An 11,738-nucleotide genomic window follows, 5' to 3' on the forward strand; every position below is an offset into this window, starting at 1 on the left:
CGTGTATATGAGCCATATATAATTAGGATTAATAAGACGTTCGGATGTGCGACTCTGCCCCAGGTCCACAACCCAACGAGGATCAGGAGAAAGGGCGGAAACACACATACTAAGTCTGCGTAATCATAATCATATACCACCCTTGCGTATACACTCAATAGTAATAGGTGGGCTATATTCGTCCATAGCCTCTGTGCTCGACTTGGTCTGCTGGACGAGTGGTATTTCAGGGAGGTTTGCTGAGGTTCCTTCGGAAAGGATTAGAAACATGAGGTACTCTACGCATGAGTACTTTGGAGTTCTAAAGGGACGGTTTCGCTAGAAAGATGATTTCGGAGAAAAAGATTTACGCACTAACCAGGTATCATGAGGATCGAATGGACTCTAGTCGTATGATGAAATCGGAATCACTTGGAAATAAAGGCACTAGATTTAATCATAGCGACGTTATAGAGAAAACACAATAGTGCAACTTTTAATAGAGTTACAGTACTATAGATATACTACAAGACTAATGTTGCGGACTAGGTATACTACAAAAGACAAGTATACGCAGCACAGGGATCCCTTAACTGATGGGACCTCGCAAAAGATAAGACTCTAGTTGCACTAGTTTTAAATAGTTTATGAGTCTGTTACAACGAATGTCGTAGATACTCTAACGTGGGTCCGGAGTAGTCTCTCCTTCGGCGGTGATCATTAGCATCCTTTCGTCTATGCCAACATTCGTTGACTCGGGGCAGTTTCTTTTGTAGTGACCCACCTTGCCACAACCATAGAAAGCTTGGCTCACACCGACGTTGGGCACTTGGTTGATCGGTCTTGCTGGGTTCTTGCAGTAACATATGGTGTTTCCCTTTTTCTTGCAGTTTAAGCATTACATCTCCCGACAAGGTCCATGGTGGTGATAGTGTAACGCCCGTAGATCCAGGCTAGTCAAATTAGAAGCAATAGGGGTCGAAAATGACTTTTCGACAAAAGATTATTTAGAATAAATAATCTTAACCAAGTTGTAGAGTATGTCACAAGGTTTCCGTACATATAAAGAACGCCAAAATCCGAGTTATAACGAAGAAGTTATGACCCATTGAAGTTTCGCGTCGGAACCGGCACGACACCAGGAAGCGTAAATAGTGAATTTACGATAGAATGAGATTTAGCCTAAGCGATCTAAACGAAAGTATTAGAATATGTTAAACTAAGAACATCGATAAAAATAACGCCCAAATCTGACTTCGTATGAAGAAGTTATGATTTTTCGAAGTTTCGGAATAGCAGTGTACAGCCTGAAATTCGAATACTAGATCGAGTGATTTTTAGCCAACACGACCTAAACCAGAATCGAAGATCTCATTGAGAGTAGCATAACGAGAAAAAGATGGGCGAAAACGGATGTCGGATGAAGAAGTTATGAGGATTTAACGGACCAATCGTGTCCCGGCCCATTAATAATATAAAATTTAAAATCGAGCCAAAATTAGCCGACGAAGTCTAAACGAAAGTTGTAGAGTACGTTCCCACCTTCGCGTGGATATAAAGAACGTCGAAAACGGAGGTCGTATGCGAACGTTAAGAATTTTTAAAGTTGAAGTATGAAAATGCGAAGTCTGTTGCAAGGTTGATGACGTGGCTGCATCTGGGCCGCCCATCGCTGATGAAGGAACGCGCTTCGGATCTTGACACGTCGCCCTTCGCTTACGCCCCGCGTCCGAGGTCTGTACGCCCAGCGTACCTTCGTTCTTAATCTTCTGAGTCCGAGTGCGAGCTGGCAACCTTATCCGATGGCTACGCCCCGCGTAGGTCCGAGGTACGCCCAGCGTACCGAGGCCTCGCAGGGCTATAAAAGGAGGCCGAGATTTCTTCATTTTTCACACCAAAATCACTTCTCTCTCTAAAATACTTTCTCTCTCTAGCTCCCAAACCACCCCTAAGCCCTTGATAAAATCTCTAGCTCCCGAGGGAAGCCCCGAGGCTCCCAGAGTCCCAAGAAAAAGAGCCTTTCGGTTTCGAAACGCTGCTCCAATTAAGTTCCGGTTTTCGATAAAATTCGCTGTAAGTGTGCTACGCTTACGCAATTTTTAATATAGCATTCAAATAATTATAGGAATGTTATTAGGTCCTTAAAATAATTATTTGGGCTATTATCATGAGTTATATCGAGTATTATTAACGCTTAATAAAACTCGGACTAATTAATTTGTCACGGTTATCGTTAAACTAAACCTTAGTGGTATCGATACTAGGTTTTATCGAAGGAATATCGTTTTGAGAGTATCGAAGCGCTGTCCGAGTGCTGAGTCACCACCTAATCAAGTGAGTGCATAGTTACTTTCAGCTTACACATAGATATGAAGTATCTTATATAAATTACGTGCTATGTGTGCATATTATCTGAATACTTGCTATCTATGCCAGATGAACGTTTTATACATGTTTTCAATGATTTAAACTGTATATGTATTTTATATCTACGAAAATGTTGGGGTAAAACATGGGTAGATGTATTAGTTGTTGTGTGATAAAATGAAATAATGAGAGGCCTCGTTATAGCTGTTCTTGATGATTTAGTTATCTAGAGGAGTATAGATGACGACCACGGACTATTCTAGACAGTCCAGTGGAACACCAGCAGGCTCGCAACCTGTAGGTGTTTATTTGAACTGTGTGTTTATTCGAACTGTGTGTTCATTCGAACTGTGTGAACTGTATGCTCACCAGGTACACTCCATCCCAATGATAGTCCTTTGACTAAGTCCCTTGTGTTAGATGTTTTAGGGACGTAATGTGAGGATAACGGGAATGGGTAATTAGGTTGATTGTTTGATGTTTAAAAATAATAACTATATTATTGTGGGTTGAAAACCCTATGTGCTCACCAGGTTTCCTAACCTGACCCACTCAGTTTATTTATATCACATGTGTTGATATGAAGTGACATTACACTGAGAGATTTAAAGAGATGTAGATCACTAGTGTAAATAATTGTAAGTTCTGTTTATGCTTATGTTTCTGTATTAACGATGACATCCCAAATGTTTTAAAATGAAATGAATACGTTCCTTCGAAAATGTTTTAATAACGTATTTACCATGTTTTTCTGGGAACAAATTCCGCAACATTTTTATAAAATGAAGTACTCTGATCTTTATAAAGCATAAACAAAAATCGGTCTTTTCTGGCCGTGATTTTGGGGATGTCACAGATAGTTTCATTTGTTGCACTTTGGGAGATTACCCACATAAGGCTTTGCTGGTAATGGGTTAGCAGAGACTATTGTAGGCACCGTAGCAGCATTAACTGTAACTTGTTGTTGTTTCCTTGAGGATTCTTGTGAGGACTCATCTTTCCTCTTGTTCCTGTTGTTGTTTCCTTCTTGTTGATCTTGTACAGAAATTATTATGTTCCGATAGTTTCCGTGGTCAATAAGAGATTGTGCTAGTTCCTTGCCACTATCAAAAGTATCAGGCCTTGATGCTAACACACTTGACTGAATTTGGGGAGTCAGTCCCCAAATATACCTTTCTATTTTCTTGCTCTCAGGAGCAACCATATCTGGGCACAGAATAGCCAGATCACAGAATCTACCCGTATAGGTTGATATATCGGTACCAACCATTTCAAGACTCCAATGTTCATGTTCGAGCTTTTGAATTTCTCCTCGTGGACAGTACTCTCTCATCAGCATGATCTTCAAGTTTTCCCAACTTATCGAATTTGCCACCACTAGAGTCGGTGCCTTAACATGGCCATTCCACCATGTTAAAGCTCTTTCTGAAAAGGTACAAGCAACATACTTGACCTTGCTTTTCTCCCGGCAGGCGCAGATCTCAAAGACTGCTTCTGTCTTTTCTATCCATTGTCTTAGAATCATAACCCCTCCAGTTCCATTAAAATTCAGGGGTTTGGCATTCGTAAAATCTTTATAGGTGCACTCTTGTGGGTGCCCATGACTCTCGTCATGGTTCGAAGGAAATACCCCAATTCCCGAACCAGTAGCACCGTAAGTGTTGATATGTGTTATGATAGCCGCTACAGCCGCCGTGATAGCTGCCTAGAACATAGCAGTATCGTACTGAGGAGGTGGTGGTGGCGGGGGTGGTATTGGTGTTTCGTTATTAGGGTTTCGCCTTGGATTTCTGCGAGGCGGCATCTTTTAACTATACGTTTAAAAGATGACAACACTGATAAGAATCAATGAATAATGAGAGTGACTCATGGACTAACTCTCCATAGTCCAATAACACAATTGAATAGTACGTTTAAATGTGGATCCAGTACTGGAAGGTGAAAGCATTTGGATAATAATTTCCATAAGATTAGGTATCTGTCAAAAATACTGGAATTATAGAAGTCACATGTTCTGGAAAAGTGGCCTAGGAGTAAGCGTTACTTCAACCACTGATGGGAAAGTTTTGACAGGACTACGACCTAATCAAGACCAAATAGGTCTAAGATTTACAACGATTGGAAATTAGACCAGAGTTTTTCATAAACTAGGTTATATCCAAAAGAGAAGTCGATGAGATTCTATCAGCGACGAGAACTACCAGAAAAGTCTTTAGTAGAGTGATCATTCGAAGGGATTGGGTGATCATTCTCTAGCTCCTCTCCGAGCCATTCAACATTTCCGTGGTTAGGGTAGTACGGGTTGTTGTGGGGATGGGATCCAACCATGATATCTATGCGAGAAATGGGATAATAAGAACTAACTAAATAGACGAACTAACTTAGATAATTATAAGATGATCTTTATCAATTGCTTCAATACTTGTTTAGTGCATACCAGTTATATGTAGTTAGGATAGGATAGACCTTTGAATAAGTGACCCTAACCCTAAGCCCCCAACCCAACGAGGACAGGACATAAAGCAAAGATTCACAGATTCTAAGTCTATGACATCCTAGTATATATAACCTTAGTGTATCCGCTAAACAACTATTGACATATTAATAAAAATCAATTTAGTTCTCAAATAAGTAATTACAGTAAGATCAAATACCCTTATGGTATTTCTTTGTCGTTGATTTGGTAAGTTTTTAGACTTGTTACCACATCACAACCATTCTTGGGCATATGCTAATCACTCCTCGGACCAACATAGTTGATCAGGCTATGCCACTCGCAAGATTGACTATCCATCCCTAAGTTTACTTGTGATATTCGACAATCATAATACTTTTGTTCTTGTCATTGTGACACTGGTTTTCGTATGAACGCAGGCACGTATACTTACTTAAATATTTTATTATTTAAAAGTATAAACTCTTAGTCAGAGTGTTTTAATCCTAATGTATTTATAGTTAGTATATCTTTTATGGGTTGATATACTAAATTCACTATAAACAAAGCTCTGATACCAATCTGTCACACCCCAAAACCGAAACGGCGGAAACGTTCTAGGGCGGAGGACGTCATGTACAGTATCACAACAATGCAAAATAGTAAATAAGCAACAACATCATCCATTGCATTAATAGTATATTTTTACTTACAAGTGTGTTCTTCCATAGTATAAACAACATAATGAATAATCAAAATAAAAGACGAGTCATGACTACTCCGTCTTCTCTAAACCTTGTATCGGTACCTGTCTATTTGTAACCTGAGAATACAAGTTATTTTGAAAGCGAGTATCAGCTTTAAAGCTAGTGAATTCATAAGTATTTAATGTCGTTATCTATATAAGTATTAATGAAAAGTCTTATAAGTAAAAGTGTAAACGTTTGAATTTCCTAGAAAATCCCATATTTCCTACTAGTGTAAAAAGGTAGTCTTCTACCAAGACTAGACTGTTTTGAAAGTAGTCTTCTACCAAGACTTAAGTGAAAGAAAGTAAGCAAGTAAGTAGTCTTCTCACGAGACCCGCTGTATGTAAGTAGTCTTCTCACGAGACCCGCTATAAGTAAGTAGTCTTCTCACGAGACCCATTGTAAGTAAGTAATAATATGATTGGTAGTCCCTATTCTACGTTTGGAACTAAAGGTGACTTCCACACCGAATCGCTAGGTCGAAATCCACATATATTACCAAATCATATATAAGCCCAAACTATACCTATAATAGCTCACTAGGGATATATGAACCTATACCTTTGCTACCTAAAGGTACTGAACTGACTGATCAGAACTATTATGTCCGCATATGTACACATGATATATAACTAAATATTCAAAACGACCTTCGTACGGATACCCGATACCCACCAGACCACATCCCAACAAGGAAAAGGAAATAAAGCGGGTTAGCCTTCCTAAGTCCTTTAAACATTACTTGTATAACTATACATATACAAGCATGCTTTTAACAAGGTATCTATGTAAAAGTATCCATGTAAGTGTATCCAAGTAAGTGTATCCATGTAAGTGTATCCAAGTAAGTGTATCCATGTAAGTGAATCTCTTCATATAGCATTTAGTATAGACTCATGTATGAACTGACTCTGGTGTAATTCATTGTAATAGGAATAGCAAGTAGTATCTCCTAACTATACCTATAATAGTTAATAGCAATGTACAAGTATCAACGAAGGTATACCTTTGCTAGCCAAAGGTACTAAACTGACTAAGGGTACTTTTATGTCTATAGATGTATACATGATATATAACTAATAGTTAAACGACCTTCGGACGGATAACTGATACCCTAAAGCCACATCCCAACGAGGAAAAGGAAATAAGGCGAGCTAGCCTTCCTAAGGCCTTCAAACATTACTTATATAACTATACATATATAGTCATGCTTTTAACAATTTAAAAGTATAAAAGAAGCTTTGTAAAACATTTAAGGGTTTTGAACAATAAATAAATAATAATGACTTGATGTCATTCTATGAAGCATTTCAAAAGTAATTCCTTTGATAACAAAGTATAACAGAGTTTGGAAGAAAACATACAGAATGTAGTACAGTTTAATAAAAAGTTGTTAAACAAGTAAAACGTTTTGGAAAGCCATTTGAAGTGATCAGTTTGATAAAACACCTAAAAGTGTAGTAAATCCATCTGTATGCTGGTTATTAATTACATGTGATTGATATAATAACTAGCATGATTTAACTTGTATCCCCCCCCCATAAAAGCATTTAAAAACATTTAAAACATTCATTAAGGGGTATGAACTCACCTGTAGATGGTGGTTTTGATGAACTGAATGATGTAGGGTTGCTAGGTGTCAAGTGAAGACTTGTACACACTCAATGATCCTAGTTAACATATAATCACACATATATGTATCCAATTAGTTTTTAAACTACTAATTGACAAAGTTAAGACATCCTAAGACATGTAAAACACCTTATATAAGTGCTACAAGTCATAAGGATTGCATCTAAGTGATGTAGCACCTTGCTATTGTGTTTGGGGTTCAAGGGTAAACTCCCTTGGAGTTTACGATTTTGTGACCATAACCCCCATGGGTTTACAGCAGTAAACTAATGTTCTTTTGACCATTTGTTGTTTTGAAGCTCTACTAGTCCTTTAGAAGTATTTCTACTTGATGGTTAAGCCTTTGGAAGAGATTAGGGCATCATTCCTTTTGGGTTTACTACCGTAAAACCATATGGATTATGGTATTTTGGTGTTTTCAAGTCCTAAACATATAATGGAATGAGTCTAGACTAGTTTCCAAGGCTTAGGAAGGAATAAGGCACACATTGGCACCCTTTATAGGGTTGATGGTCCAAGAACATCTTGACCGTATACACCTTGATCTTTGTGTTCTTGGGTGATTTCTTGGTGTAATGAATTGTAACAAGCCTTATACTACTCAAGGATAGAAGTACTTACTTGTTAGAAGCTTGAAAAGGTACCAAAAGGCCAAGAACACTAGTGTGTGTTCTTGGTGAAACTTGAAGATCTAACCTTTTGGAACATTTTTACGGATGGAAGTGTGTTAAAACACTAGATTAAGTGATATACCAACTTAAGAGGGTTAGAAACACTTACTAGGTTGAAGATCTAGAAGGAAAATTCGAAGCTACTTGAGAGAGATTTGAGTTTGGATCTTGAAAATTGAAAAAGTGATTTAAATGGCTAAGTACCATATATATACTCTTGGGGTTTACGGTCCAAAAGCCATTTGGGCCGTAAACTCCAAACTCTTGGAGTTATGGGAGTTTATTGTTGCACAATAAATCCTAATGCATCCTCTCTCCTGTTATCTCCTGAAGTACTAACTTAAAAAGACTCAAACTTAAACCAAAAAGCTTGAAAGTTAGCAGTAACTGTTCTGACTCTTATTGAAGTAAGAGGTTGTACAGAATAGAAATTTCGGGTTGTCACAACATATATATATATATATATATATATACATATATATATATATATATATATATATATATATATATATATTCACTATCATCATTTTATATCGTGAACCACACAAATATTGGACAGCATAACGACTGCGTTCTAAACAAGACTAGATTTCAACCAATGTGAAATCAACCAAATATATAACAATTTTAACATATATAAACAAAACCAATACTATAGCAAACAAATATTATATATATATATATATATATATATATATATATATATATATATATATATATTGTAACATTTTAAGTTTTAAACATAACCATATATGTATACTATAATCATTTTTATGTGACAAAACATAAATATGCATATTTACCACCTTTTTGTGTAATATATATATATATATATATATATATATATATATATATATATATAGAGAGAGAGAGAGAGAGAGAGAGAGAGAAAGGTTCACATGTTCTAACTATCTATTATATGGATGTAAGGATGATTATAGACTAATTAATTCAAAAACCTGGATAAGGATATATTGTTAATTTTCTTTTAGACACCTGAAGTAAGTTCCAATATATATGGAAAATGGATTATATGACAAATAAAATCCCTTATAATGACGCCTGCTCCATAACCCCGTTCCTCTCATTTTTCTTTTGTTCGATCTATGTGAACAATCCCCAGTAATCATGAAAACCCAGACAATGAATTGGATAGCAATAGTGTTGTCCTTTTCCATCTTTTACTGATTCCTCTTATAAATTATCTCGTCTCCCACTTGGCTACTTCTTTTGATCCGCTTCTTCACACAACAAAACTCTTGTAACCAATGATGATAGGGTGTCGTCAACAAAGAATCTCAACCCTAAGTATTGTTAATTTGTTTTAGGCTAGTAATTCGAATTGACATCCAATATTGGTGTAAACGTCAGTTTTTATTGTGAACTATGTTTTCCAGATATCAAAACCCAATTTTGATTTCTTAGATTCAATATTTTCACAAAGAGTGAAATGCTAATATTATGTTTGAATCTATCATATGTAATTTTTTTTTTTGTAAAGTTTAGTTTTTTCTTCACTTATTGATTCTTTTGAAAATTCTATCATGCTCACTACTATATTTTCCCGTTTCTCTCTCTATCAACTTTGTAAGGGATTTGTTGAGACTCCCGTTCTTATCATTTGATTTTCTTAATTTTGATTTTAGCTTCGTTTGGGTTTCATTGAAGGAATTTGGATAACAGATAAAGAGAGGGAAATCGAAGATGCTTCTTGAGCTACTTGCTATGTCTGGTGTTAAGAGACTTTTCAAAGACACAATTCGTTGAGTAGGGTCTTCTAATGTTTTTATGAGCAATAAAAAAATTATGTATTTGGTTCTTCATTTGTCACCATATGAATGTTCATTTTTTAGTTTCTTCCAAATTATTGACAAAAGACCCCTACCTTTAGTATCTTTTTTATGTTTCTTCAGTTCATTCTAGAAATTCATGTTGAAATTGGACATCTTGGATAAGAAAACCAAGGAAGAGGCCATGTAGAACATCTATTATCCTAAAAAAAGAGGTGAATCTGCAAAAAGCCTTCATTACTTCTATGTTTTTGTTTTTGAGATTACTTATGTAAAATCTATTTCTCTTTCGTTATGCTTATTTATGTAGTGTGGCTCTATCATAATTATGTGAAGGTGTAGATAAATGAATATATATATTTTTTACTATCACTGTTGACTTTGTTCTTTTTTCTTTATTTTTGTAGAAAATCTTACTACATCTTTCAGTTTCTTACAAAAGTGGTATTACGAGATGAAGTAGGATAAGAAGATGGTGGTGGTGCTCTTGGGTGCAATATTAATGTTGTAGATATTGTATTTGATGCCAATTCTGTATATAACTATTGAGAAGTACAAAAGGAAAAGAGGTTTAAGCGAAAAGTAAGATGGGTGTTGATGATTCTTCCATTAAATGATGAGCGACTCAATTTGTAGTCAATAGTGTGTGGTCAATGTTGCTTTTGAGGTCAATTGTCTTGCAATTTTGGTGAAATAGTTTGTAAAATTCTTGTAGCAAAAGGATGCGGGTTTGTTAGGTTTTCAACAGGTAAGTGTTCTACTATAATGGTTTTGATATATTTTTAATTTTATTATATTATTCTTATTAACATTTTTCAGTAGATAAGTGTCTTGCAGCAAAATTATTAACATTTTGTTATATTTTTCTCAAACGAAACCAGGTCAACGAAATGTTGGAAACCAAATTTTTGTATCATTCACATCGGATGAGAATATATATTCTCAACATGTGAGAAATAGAAACAATATTCATTCAGAACGGATTAGCAATAGATTCGATTTTGAAAATCTAGGGTTTTGGGTATGAATTATTTTTTAATTGTTTAAATGGATAATAGATATCTCCCTTCCCAAAATTTTGAAATTTAGGGGATAAAGGGATTAGGTTAAATTATCTATTTAATTTAATGGATAATCCTTATGATATTTAATAATTTAAATTAATTGTTTAGATTTGGATAGTTATTAAATCAAGGTTTTTAACATTTAGGATCTTAAATTAAAAAGTATTAATTTCGAAAAATTAAAATTAGATTAAAAACCCTAGTATTTTGAAATGTTTAAAATACACCCTTATACTATATATATATATATATATATATATATATATATATATATATATATATATATATAATTAAAAGTTTAATATCATATATGTATAAGAAAATTCAATCTTACCGTTAGTAGGCATCATTCACGAAGTTGGCCTATAAGGTGTGTTTAAGGAAGCGGCGTATAAAATGACCGCCATTGGGGGTACACTCTTACCCACCACATTATTGACTAGTGTAGGGTCGTTAGCCGAACGGGTAGGATTGGACATTAAACTCTTATTAATAAGTATAATGATCTATATAAAGTAACTACATGTTTTTATAAAATTCTCAATCTTAGTTTAGGAAAATGTGAATTTGATGCTAATCCATGAAATTGCACATTGCACTTTGTCAAGTCGTTAGTGGAGCATGTGTGGTTAACTGAAACACTAACTGGGACTAACAAAGAGCGGCAATGGGTAGCTCGTAAATTATCATAGATCAATGGAGCATGTGTGGATAACCGACACATTAATTAGGTGGTAAATGACATCCAGAGTACCAAGCTAATTTGCATGGTTATTCACACTTTGTTTGTGTTCCTCGGTATGCTAGTCACAAACTTGAAGGGCATAATCGAGATTAAACATGCCATTGAAGTGCTAATTGAATCTCAAAAGATCTTTGAATTTCATTTAATAAAACTGAAGTTATTTAAATTTCGTTTTTCGTGGTGGAATTGGTAAATCGTCATTTACGTACCTTCTATTAATTTACAACTGGATTACATCATCCCTTTTCTGAATTGTGAATTATTATGTTGAGTCCTAGCCTTAATATTTCATTTTGGTGTTATATTA

The sequence above is a fragment of the Lactuca sativa genome, chromosome 8 (genome assembly GCF_002870075.4).
Source record: "Lactuca sativa cultivar Salinas chromosome 8, Lsat_Salinas_v11, whole genome shotgun sequence".
Lineage (NCBI taxonomy): Eukaryota > Viridiplantae > Streptophyta > Magnoliopsida > Asterales > Asteraceae > Lactuca > Lactuca sativa.